This window comes from Nerophis ophidion, linkage group LG27, assembly GCF_033978795.1.
Source record: "Nerophis ophidion isolate RoL-2023_Sa linkage group LG27, RoL_Noph_v1.0, whole genome shotgun sequence".
NCBI classification, from domain to species: domain Eukaryota; kingdom Metazoa; phylum Chordata; class Actinopteri; order Syngnathiformes; family Syngnathidae; genus Nerophis; species Nerophis ophidion.
In genome coordinates this window covers 17,675,107-17,687,494 of record NC_084637.1, presented here as the reverse complement: position 1 = coordinate 17,687,494, position 12,388 = coordinate 17,675,107, and the positions used below count along the sequence as shown (strand labels likewise).

The following is a 12,388-nucleotide window of genomic DNA, read 5'->3' as shown; positions in this document are numbered from 1 at the left end:
TCCGGTTACCATTTTTGAAAATGTCAATGTTAATGATTTGCATCCAATGAGCATAAACATGTACAAAGTCTGAAATGTGGTTTGCAAAGGTCATTGGTTGAAGTCTTTGAGCGAGAACTTTTTTGTCTTAGGGAATTGCTTCAGGAATATGGACGTGAAAAAGTATACAACTCTAACAAGAGCAAACAAAGGTTCTTTTTTCATGTCCTCTATTGACTCCTTGGTGTAATCCGCGTTGAGGGTGAGGTTGGAGTTTCCACACAATGTCACCAGAAAGGCTATTTCCCTCTGCAAGTTGCTCCGTGCCGACCAGCGATACATGCTATCACTGTGGTGTGATCCGAATACAGGAAAAAATACAACTGACTTGAGTGTCTAAGGTAGGGGCGCAGATCTTCAAACGACAGGTTGACAAAAACATACATGTCCACCTTTTAGCCATACCAAGTCAATGAAACAAAACTTTCCTTTGCTTTATTGAATAATTGATCCTTCATCCTTAAAACTGTGTGGGAAAAGTCAGACCAAAAGCCTTTATAATCTGCATACGTACAAAATGACATAGGTTGATAGGACACAGCATATTTACACTATCACTCATTTTGTGTTGTATTGGGACTGGTGCACACATCCTCACCCCTGCCCTGGTGGGTTCTTTTTGATCACATTCCTAGCGTAAAGAACTCCAAATTAATGTTTTGGCCTGATTTCCACAAGTTTTCCAAAGCATCCCAAATGAGGACCAAGCTTGGTCTTACTGCTTTAGTCAGGAAAGATACAAGTGCGTTACAGGAATAGAAAAGGTTGTGGAGGGATTTGAACGCCCGAGTCCTGAGAGACTGGAGCCTAAGCCCAGCGCCTTAGACCACTCGGCCACACTACCGTCATACATACTGTTTAGAGAATCAATTTATCGGCATTATGAGAAGGCAAACGTATGACATGGCACCGCTGTGGTTGTGGCGTGGCAGGGATACGCCTGGATCGTTGGTTGTTATTTAGAAAACGCTGGATGGTGCAGTCCTCGTTAGTATAGTGGACAGTATCTCCGCCTGTCACGCGGAAGACCAGGGTTTGATTCCCTGACGGGGATGTTGTTTTGGTTCCAAAAGCCTTTGTAATCTGCATACGTACAAAATGACATAGGTTGATAGAACACGGCATATTTACACTGTCACTCATTTTGTGTTGTATTTGGACTGCTGCACACATCCTCACCCCTGCCCTTGTTGTGTTCTTTTTGATCACATTCCTAACGTAAAGAACTCCAAAACTAATGTTTTGGCCTGATTTCCACAGGTTTTCCAAATGAGAATCAAGTTTGGTCTTACTGTTTTAGTCAGGAAAGATACAAGTGCATTACAGAAATAGAAATGGCAGTGGTGGGATTTGAACCCACGCCTCCTGAGAGACTGGAGCCTAAATCCAGCGCCTTAGACCACTCGACCACACTACCTTCCTTCATAAGGTTTAAAGAATCAATTTATCGGCATTATGAGACGGCAAACGTATGACATGGCACTGCTGTGGTTGTGGCGTGGCAGAGATACGCCTCGATCGTTGGTTGTTGTTTAGAAAACGCAGGATAGCGCAGTCCTCGTTAGTATAGTGGACAGTATCTCCACCTGGTTGTGTTCTTTTTGATCACATTCCTAGCGTAAAGAACTCCAAAACTAAATGTTTTGGCCTGATTTCCACAAGTTTTCCAAAGCATTCCAAATGAGGACCAAGCTTGGTCTTACTGCTTCAGTCAGGAAAGATACGCGTGGAGGGCCGAGGTGGGCAACCCGGGAACGGCCATATCCGTGACTGACTCCTTTGGCGTGGCGGACGACCATGTTGAGACCACAACTGTGGCCAACGAGGCAGGCGTGGCGGACAGCCACGTAGTGGCCACAACCGTGGCCGACAAGGATGTCAGCATCCCTGGCGTGGTGGACGCCCACGTAGCAGCCACATCCATGGCCGACAAGGAGGCGGACGCGTCGTCGTCGTGGCAGGCGATGAAGTTCGGCGTGGCGACAGCGTTGGCGCTTGGCGTGGGCCTGGGCCTGGCGGTCGACGTGGAGCTGCCACTGACGGCGCTGGGCGACGTGGAACTGCCACTGGCGGCGCTTGGCGACGTGGAGCTGCCACTGGCGGCGCTTGGCGACGTGGAGCTGCCACTGGCGGCGCTTGGCGACGTGGAGCTGCCACTGGCGGCGCTTGGCGACGTGGAGCTGCCACTGGCGGCGCTTGGCGACGTGGAGCTGCCACTGGCGGCGCTTGGCGACGTGGAGCTGGACGTGGACTTGGTCTTGGAGCTGGACGTGGACTTGGTCTTGGAGCTGGACGTGGACTTGGTCTTGGAGCTGGACGTGGACTTGGTCTTGGAGCTGGACGTGGACTTGGTCTTGGAGCTGGACGTGGACTTGGTCTTGGAGCTGGGCGTGGACTTGGTCTTGGAGCTGGGCGTGGACTTGGTCTTGGAGCTGGGCGTGGACTTGGTCTTGGAGCTGGGCGTGGACTTGGTCTTGGAGCTGGGCGTGGACTTGGTCTTGGAGCTGGGCGTGGACTTGGTCTTGGAGCTGGGCGTGGACTTGGTCTTGGAGCTGGGCGTGGACTTGGTCTTGGAGCTGGGCGTGGACTTGGTCTTGGAGCTGGGCGTGGACTTGGTCTTGGAGCTGGGCGTGGACTTGGTCTTGGAGCTGGGCGTGGACTTGGTCTTGGAGCTGGGCGTGGACTTGGTCTTGGAGCTGGGCGTGGACTTGGTCTTGGAGCTGGGCGTGGACTTGGTCTTGGAGCTGGGCGTGGACTTGATCTTGGAGCTGGACGTGGACTTGATCTTGGAGCTGGACGTGGACTTGATCTTGGAGCTGGACGTGGACTTGATCTTGGAGCTGGAAGAGGTGGCCTCGCTGGAAGCTGCGGCTTAACCGGCCGAAAAACTGGAGGTGGGGGACGTGATGGTCGCTGTGGCTTGGAACCGCACCGGGCAGAACCAACCCACAATCTCCCAGCTCCAGCCCCCCCCTCAAGGAGTGGCCCCCAGACACTCCCACCGTGACATGGAACAGTCTTTTGGGTTGGGGGGAGGGCGGTGAGGAGGAGGGCAGAATCCTCCCCTTTGAATTGTCCAAATACTTCTTTATCCCCCACCTGGGGTTGTGTGGGCGGATAAAAGGAAACCTTTTGTGACTGGGGCAGGGCTTGAGTCTTGGGGGGAAAGGACAGTCCTGGTGAGCGTTTCTGTGAAAAAATGTTCTGGAAGTGTCTGATTCTGGCAAAAAAGTCCTTTGGTGCCGGCTGGTAGACAAAATTAACAGGAAAAAAAAATTCTTGGTCTATTACCTTAATGTCTGTCGCGGGGGAACTGAATGCCGGTGTCATTCTGTCAGGTTGGGGGGGGGGGGGGGTCGCAGCTTGCTGCCGGGTCGTTCTCCCAGGAAGGCAGACAGACTACTCAAAACATGGCGTTCAGGTAAAAACATGATTTAATTTTAACTAACAGAAGGTACAAACAAAAAGCACTCGCTGCGGAGGCACAACTTGGGAAAAGAGACAAAACTAACACTTTAACAAACTATGAACATAATGCAAATAACACTTACTATGGTTGTACAAGAGTAGCAAGGACTTTGGCATGAAAAAACTGGCATGGACAAAGCATGAACAGAAACACAATGACACCAGGACGACCAACATAAAATGACAAGCTTAAATAGAGATGTGGTGATTGAAAGCAGGTGTGAGACATGAAGGGTGAACTGATTGGTCGTCAAGGTGACAAAACAGAGTGAGAAAAAAAAGGAACTTAAAGAGTCCAAAGGTCAAACAGCACCTTGTATTCCTAAGCCGTCTCCCATCCAAGTACTAACCAGGCCAGACACTGCTTAGCTTCTAGAACCAGCACGGTCACACAAAATACTGATCAGACATGACATCTGTGGTTTTTACACAATTTGTACCTGGAAAGATACACACTTAAACACACACTAACAAACAAACAAACACTTTTGCAGTGATCTTACCACCAATGGCATACGCTGACAACATGACTAATTGGTCATAATTTGATAATGTCGTCTTTTAACAGTCATGCTGAGTTACTTTGTTAATTTTTTTTTTTTTTTTTTTTCGCAGGACAGTTTCTTGCAAAATGTCCTTCTCTGCCACAACGCCAACAAGCAGTAGGGTGTAACCGCTGCTGTTGTTGTTGTCTTCTATTTTGATTGAAATAGATTGTAATAGACCACATCAGATCTGCGTTTCGTTGTGTCCCTCTTTCCATTTTGAGAATTTGGAGTAATCCGTCGTCCCCTACCGGGCCGCTCTTTTAATGATTACTTTTGTCTTTGTTTTAAGATAGTGGTTTAATTTATTATTGTGGTACACGTCGATTCTACTTGAGATTGTTCCACAGTGGAGGTGTCTTGAATAATGCTTCCACAATAACCCACTATTTACTTGTCACAACTTTAATATGGATTGATAGCTTAGTGGCAATCACTCCCACACACTGTCACGTTCACACCTTTCACACTCCTTCTACTCTATTTTTTAGGTCCTGCGGACTCAGTCGTCCTATGGCTTTTTCTGTTTGAGAATTGTCGGTTTTTACGTGGACTCCGTGGTCCCTAATTTGGCTTATTTTCAATATTGAATCTTACAAAATTTTCATTCTTCTTTCTGATTCTTAGGCCTTTTTACCTGTTAGAGCCTAGGATTCACAGGGTTTGTTTTTGCGTCGTAACCCTTAGTCACACCCTTTGTCTATGTGTCGTAACCCTCGGTTACACGCTTTTTTCTATGCGTCGCTTTTTTCTTTTTCTAGGCGTTGTAAGCCTCAATCACAGGCTATTTTTCCTTTGTAATTCAAATCGTACTTAATGAAATCTGCGTTCCTTCCTCTTGTCCTCAGTTTCCCGTCAGTCGTCCGATCGCAGCCCGGAGTGAGGAAAATCAGCTCCTCAAATGGGAGATATGGGTGCCATGGTCTTCTGATTTTACTCACCCGGCTGTAATCGTCAGACGTGTTGGAATCCGGCTCGAAGGACCAAGAAGATGTCAGGTTCAAACACTGATGACATCTATTAATCAGACAAGAAGCAAGGAACCAAGCAGACACAGAGTTAAATAGGGCTCATGAGGAGAACGCGGGCACTGCACACTTAGTCACAGTCTTGCCCCATGCTCTAAGGTCCAGTTTCCGCGTTCCTCTTTTTGGTTAGAGTTCCATAGTCAACATCACTTTATTGGGTCACATGTATTATGCAAAGCAGGTCCAGGACGCATAGTACGTGATGGAATGTGATTTCGCCTTGTCTCTGCTTCGTCTGCGTGTTGTCATCTTATCTTCGTCGAGATCCTTGAAGTCTCTGTCTCGCCTGCGTGCTGTCATCCCATCCCTGCTGAGGTCCCTGAAGTCATTGGCTACCAGCGGGCCAAAACAAAGTTAACATCTGTGGCTGAGGCCACCCTTCAGACAAGAAGTTTTGTCCTTGCATAGAATAGAAAAAGTCCAACTTGAGCACAATAGTTGAGAACTAAAGCAACAAACTTTAAGCATACTAAAGTTAGTGTGATAATATATACATCATTATTCTAACAGTAGCCCGAATAGACATTACCGGGAAGTCTGAAGAGTGTGATCCCACGATAGTTGGAACACACCCTCCGGTCCCCCTTCTTAAAGAGAGGGACCACCACCACGGTCTGCCAATCCACAGGTACCGCCCCTGATGTCCACGCGATGCTGTAGAGTATTGTCAACCAAGACAGACCCACAGCATCCAGAGCCTTAAGGAACTCCGGACGGTCCTCATCCACCCTGGGGCCATGCCTCTGAAAAGCTTTTTAACTACCTCAGCAACCTCAGCCCCAGAAATAGGAGAGCCCACCACAGATTCCCCAGGACTGCTTACTCATAGGAAGACGTGTTGGTGGGATTGAGGAAGGCTTCAAAGTATTCCTTCCAGCTAGCCACAACATCCGCAGTCAAGGTCAGCGGAACACCATCCGCACCATACACGGTGTTGATAGTGCACTGCTTCCCCTTCCTAAGGCGGCGGGTAATGGTCCAGAATCGCTTCGAAGCCGTCCGGAAGTCGTTTTCCATGGCTTCCCCGAGCTCCTCCCATGTCCGAGTTTTTGCCTCCGCGACTGCTGAGGCTGCACTCCGCTTGGCCTGTCGGTACCTGTCCACTGCCTCCGGTGTCCTATGAGCCAAAAAGACCCGATAGGACTCCTTCAGCTTGACGGCATCCCTCACCGCTGGTGTCCACAAACGGTTTTAGGATTACCGTCCTGACAGGCACCAACTACCTTGTGGTCACAGCTCCAATCAGCCGCCTCGACAATAGACTCAATGTCCAGCACCTCCCTCGTGACATGTTCAAAGGTCTTTCGGAGGTGGGAATATAAAATTTCTGTGACAGGAGACTCTGCCAGACGTTCCCAGCAAACCCTCACAATGCGTTTGGGCCTGCCAGGTCTGTCCGGCATCCTCCCCCACAGTCGCAGCCAACTCGCCACCAGGTGGTGATCGGTAGAAAGCTCTGGCCCTCTCTTCACCCGAGTGTCCAAAACGTGAGGCCGCAAATCCGATGTCACAACCACAAAGTCGATGATGGAACTGCGGCCTAGGGTGTCCTGGTACCAAGTGCACATATGGACACCCTTATGTTTTAACATGGTGTTTGTTATGGACAAACTGTGACGAACACAAAAGTCCAATAACAAAACGTCACTTGGATTCAGATGCGGACGACCATTCTTCCCATAACGTCTCTCCAGGTTTAACTGTCTTTGCCAACATGAGCGTTGAAGTCCCCCAGCAAAACAAGGGAAACACACGAGGGAGCATTTTTCCAGTACTCCCTCGAGTGTACCCAAAAAGGGTTGGTACTCTGAACTGTTGTTTGGTGCGTAAGCACAAATAACAGTCAGGACCCGTTCCCCCACCCGAAGGTGGAGGGAGGCTACCCTTTCATCCATCGGGTTGAACTCCAACGTGCAGGCTTTGAGCCGGGAGGTTACGAGAATTGCCACCCCAGGCCGTCGCCTCTCACTGCCGGCAACGCCAGAGTGGAAGAGTGTCCAGCCCCTCTCGAGAGAAGTGGTTCCAGGGCCCTTGCTGTGCATCGAAGTGAGTCCGACTACATCCAGCCGGAATTTCTCTACTTCGCGCACTAGTTCAAGCTCCTTCCGCCCCAGTGAGGTGACGTTCCATGTCCCAAGAGCTAGCTTATATAGCTGAGGATCGGACCGCCAAGTGCCCTGCCTTCGGCTGCAGCCCAGCTCACTTCGCACCTGACCTCTATGGCCCCTGCTATGGGTGGTGAGCCCATTGGAGGGGGACCCACGTTGCCTCTTTGTGCAGTGCCCGGCTGGGCTCCATGGGAACAGGCCCGGCCACCAGGCGCTCGACATTGTGCCCCGCCTCCGGGCCTGGCTCCAGAGGGGGGCCCCAGTGAACCGCGTCCGGGCGAGGGGAATCTGGGTCCTCGATATGTCTTCTTCATTAAGGTCTTGGAGCTACCAAGTAATGGAAACAAAACTGTCCTTTGCTATATTGAATAATTAATCTTTCATCCTTAAAACTGTGGGGAAAAGTAAGATTAAAAAGCCTTTGTAATTTCCATACGTACAAAATGATATAGGTTGATAGAACATGGCATATTTACACTGTCACTCATTTTGTGTTGTATTTGGACTGCTGTACACATCCTCATCCCTGTTTGTGTTCTTTTTGATCACATTCCTAGCGTTAATAACTCCAAAGCTAATGTTTTGGCCTGATTTCCACAAGTTTTCCAAAGCATTCCAAATGAGGACCAAGCTTGGTCTTACTGCTTTGGTCAGGAAAGATACAAGTGTGTTACAAGAATAGAAATGTCAGTGGTGGGATTTGAACCCACTGCTTCTGCGATATTGGAGCCTAAATCCAGTCCCTTAGACCACTCGGCCACACAACTGTCACATAAATATTTTAGAGAAACAATATATCGGCATTATGAGACGGCAAACGTATGACATGGCATCGCTGTGGTTGTGGTGTGGCAGGGATAACCCTGGATCGTTGGTTGTGCTTTAGAAAACACAGGACATCACAGTCCTCTTTAGTATAAAGGACAGTATCTCTGCCTGTCTTGCAGAAGACCAGGGTTCGATTCCCTGATGGGGAGATTGTCTTGGTTCCTCTTATTTTCATCAGTTAACATATTGTTCAACCTTGAGAAGTGACCACAGTATCCCTCTCTGAAAATTATAATGCGTGGACCTGGAGATACTGCACAGTCCTACAGATATGGTAGTACTTTACTACCGTTTGAGCATTCTTCGAAATCAGGATGCATAGCAAGTTTTCAAAAAGGAAAAATTGTGTATTAGAGTCAGTGACTCATATTCAGTATTGCGCATTAAGCTGAAACCAAGAATATATGTAAAAGATTAGAAGCCATTTGAACATATTTTTACTGACAAATTTGTCGACATTTAATCTTTTTAAGTCCACAGTGTCGGTTCCTCTACTCTTGGAAGTCCAATTCTGCGGAAGAAACAAACGCCTCTACTTTGGGGTGCCTTAGTACTATTTGACAAGGACAAAGTTTTTTTGTCTCAGAAAACAAGCAAGTTTCTCACCAACAAAACATAGGGGATGGTCTTTCAATCCACGCCTCCATAAAGCTAGGATTACAGTTAGCAGAGTGGCGCAGCGGAAGCGTGCTGAAGAACAGTTGAACAAATTTCTGGTTAACTTTTTTGAAAATGTCAATGTTAATGATTTTCATGCATTGAACAAAATTATGCGAATTGTAGACATAAATTACAAATTGACTGCTCCCAGACTGGTTAGATAAAGTTTCCCTGACCGGGAATCGAACCCGGGCCGCGGCGGTGAGAGCGCCGAATCCTAGCCACTAGACCACCAGGGAGCTGACAATCAAACTAGACACTTTCCTCCTGGCTTCTTTTTTGACGGATGCACGAAGCACCCACACCATGTCAGTTGTAAAAAGTCTGAAATGTGGTTTGCAAAGGTCATTGTTTGTATTCTTTGAGCGGGAACTTTTGTGTCTTAGGAAACTGCTGCAGGAATATGGACTTGGAAAAAGTATACAACTCTAACAATAGCGAACCGACATTCTTTTCTCATGTCCTCTATTGAGTCCTTGCTGTAGTCAGTGTTGAGGGTGAGTTTGGAGTTTCTACACAATGTCACCCGAAAGGCTATTTCCCTCCTGCAAGTCACTCCGTGCCGACCAGCGATACATGCTATCACTGTGGTGTGATCCGAATACAGGAAAAAATACAACTGGTCTGGGTGTCTAAGGTAGGGGCGCAGATCTTCAAACGACAGGTTGACAAAAGCATACATGTCCACCTTTTAGCCATACCAAGTCAATGAAACAAAACTGTCCTTTGCTTAATTGAATAATTGATCCTTCATCCTTAAAACTGTGTGGGAAAACTCAGACCAATAGCTTTTGTTATCTGCATACGTACAAAATGATATAGGTTGATAGAACATTGCATATTTACACGGTCACTCATTTTGTGTTGTATTTGGACTGCTGCACACATCCTCACTCCTACTTTGTTCTTTTGATGACATTCCTAGCGTAAAGAATTCCAAAGCTAATGTTTTGGCCTGATTTCCACAAGTTTTCCAAAACATTCCAAATGAGGACCAAGATTGGTCTTACTGTTCTGGTCAGGAATGATACAAATGTGTTACAAGAATAGAAATGGCAGTGGTGGGATGTGAACCCACGCCTCCTGAGAGACTGGAGCCTAAATCCAGCACCTTAGACCACCCGGCCACACAACCGTCTTATAGATGATTTAGGGAATCAATTTATCGGCATTATGAGACGGCAAACGTATGACATGGCACCGCTGTGGTTGTGGCGTGGCAGGGATAAGCCTGGATCGTTGGTTGTTCTTTAAAAAACCGTGGTTAGAGCAGTCCTTGTTAGTATAGTGGACAGTAACTCTGCCTGTCACGTGGAAGATTGGGATTTGATTCTCTGATGAGGAGTTTTTCTTGGTTCCTCTTATTTTCATCAGTTAACATATTGTTTAACCTTGAGCAGTGACCACAGTATTCCTCTCTGAAAATTGTGATGCGTGGACCTGGAGATACTGCACAGTCCTACAGATATGGTAGTACTTTACTACCGTTTGAGCATTCCTCGAAATCACGATGCATAACAGGTTTTCAAAAAGGAAACATTGTGTATTAGAGTCAGTGACTCAAATTCAGTATTGCGGATTAAGTTGAAATCAAGCATATATGTAAAATAGTAGAAGGCATTTGAATGTATTTTTACTGACAAATTTTTCGATACCTCAACTGTTGGAAGTCCAGTTCTGTGGAAGAAACAAACGCCTGTACTTTGGGGTGCCTTAGTACTATTTGACATGGACAAATTCTTTTTATCTCAGAAAACAAGCAAGTTTCTAACCAGGAAAACATAAGCGATGGTATTTCAATCCACGCTTCCATAAAGCTAGGACTGCATACAGTTAGCAGAGTGGCGCAGTGGAAGCCCACTGGGCCCATAATCCAGAGGTTGATAGTTTGAAACTATCCTCTTCTAGCTTGCGTGTTTTATGCGGAAGATATCCGCTAGGTTCCACTTATATTCTTCGGTTTCACGACATGATAAAATCAATCAATCAATCAATGTTTACTTATGTAGCCCTAAATCACAAGTGCCAAAAAGGGCTGCACAAACACCCATTGTTCAGACTTCTACGCTGAAGAACAGTTGAACAAATTGCCTGTTACCTTTTTTGAAAATGTCAATGTTAATGACTTGCAAACAATGAGCATGACCATGAGAATTGTGGCCATAAATTACAAATTTAGCGCTCCCAGACTGAGTAGACAGCGCTTCCCTGACCGGGAATCGAACCCGGGCTGCGGCGGTGAAAGCACCGAATCTTAGCCACTAGTCCACCAGGGAGCTAATAACTCCCCTAGACACTTTCCTCCTGGCTGCTTTTTTGACGGATGCAGAAAGCACCCATACCATGCCATTTGTACAAAGTCTGAAATGTGGTTTGCAAAGGTCATTGGTTGAAGTCTTTGAGCGGGAACTTTTGTGTCTTGGGAAACTGCTGCAGGAATATGGACATGGATGTGGAAAAAGTATACAACTTTGTTATTAGTGTTGCATTAAAACTACTCTTAGAATTACAATTTTTCCCAAAAGTTACTCAAGAAGATGTAACGGAGTAAATGTAGCGCGTTACTACCCACCTACGGTCGGCACGGAGCGACTTGCAGGAGGGAAATAGCCTTTCTGGTGACATTGTGTGGCAACACCAACCTCACCCTCAACACGGACTACACCAAGGAGTCAATAGAGGACATAAGAAAATAACCTCTGTTCACTCTTGTTAGAGTTGTATGCGTTTTCCACGTCCAAGTCCATATTCCTGCAGCAGTTTCCTAAGACACAAAAGTTCCCGCTCAAAGACTTCAACCAATGACCTTTGCAAACCACATTTCAGACTTTGTACAACTGACATGGTATGGGTGCTTCGTGCATCCGTCAAAAAAGCAGCCAGGATGCAAGAGTCTAGGTAGGTTGTCAGCTCTCTGGTGGTCTAGTGGCTAGGATTCAGTGCTCTCACAGCCGCAGCTTGGGCTCGTTTCCCGGTCAGGGAAGCACTGTCAAACCAGTCTGGGAACAGTCAATTTTTAATTTATGTCCACAATTCTCATGTTTATGGTCATTGGATGCAAATTGTTAACATTGACATTTTCAAAAAAGGTAACGGGAAATTTGTTCAACTGTTCTTCAGCGTGGAAGTCTGAACAATGGGTGTTCTTATTATGTCGTGAAACCGAAGAGTGTAAGTGGAACCTAGCGGATATCTTTCACATAAAACACGCAAGATAGCAGAGGATAGTTTTGATCTATCGACCTCTGGGTTATGAGTCCAGCACACCTCCGCTGCGCCACTCTGCTAACTGTATTTGCAGTCCTATCTTTATGGAGGAGTGGATTGAAAGACCATCCCTTATGTTTTCCTGGTGAGAAACTTGCTTGTCTTGTGAGACGAAAAGAATTTGTCCTTGTCAAATAGTACTAAGGCACCCCAAAGTAGAGGCGTTTGTTTCTCCCGCAGAACTGGCCTTAAAAAGATTAAATGCCGACAAAGTTTTCTATAAAAATACGTTCGAATGCCTTCTAATCTTTTATATATATTCTTGGTTTCAACTTATTCCGCAATACTGAATTTGAGTCACTGACTAATACAAAATTTTTCCTTTTTGAAAACTTGTTATGCATCCTGATTTCGAGGAATGCTCAAACGGTAGTAAAGTACTACCATATCTGTAGGACTGTGCTGTATCTCCATGTCCACGCATTACAATTTTCAGACAGGGATA

The 12,388-nt window shown here is 46.6% G+C and overlaps 2 non-coding genes across 2 annotated transcripts; both read right to left on the bottom strand.

Moving 5' to 3' along the window:
• Nucleotides 1–1,374: 1,374 nt before the first annotated feature.
• trnal-uag (transfer RNA leucine (anticodon UAG)) lies at nt 1,375–1,456 on the bottom strand. The gene has a single exon. It is a non-coding gene; the product is annotated as a tRNA-Leu (tRNA).
• A 7,387-nt stretch (nt 1,457–8,843) lies between these two features.
• trnae-cuc (transfer RNA glutamic acid (anticodon CUC)) lies at nt 8,844–8,915 on the bottom strand. The gene has a single exon. It is a non-coding gene; the product is annotated as a tRNA-Glu (tRNA).
• Between the last annotated feature and the right edge of the window lie 3,473 nt (nt 8,916–12,388).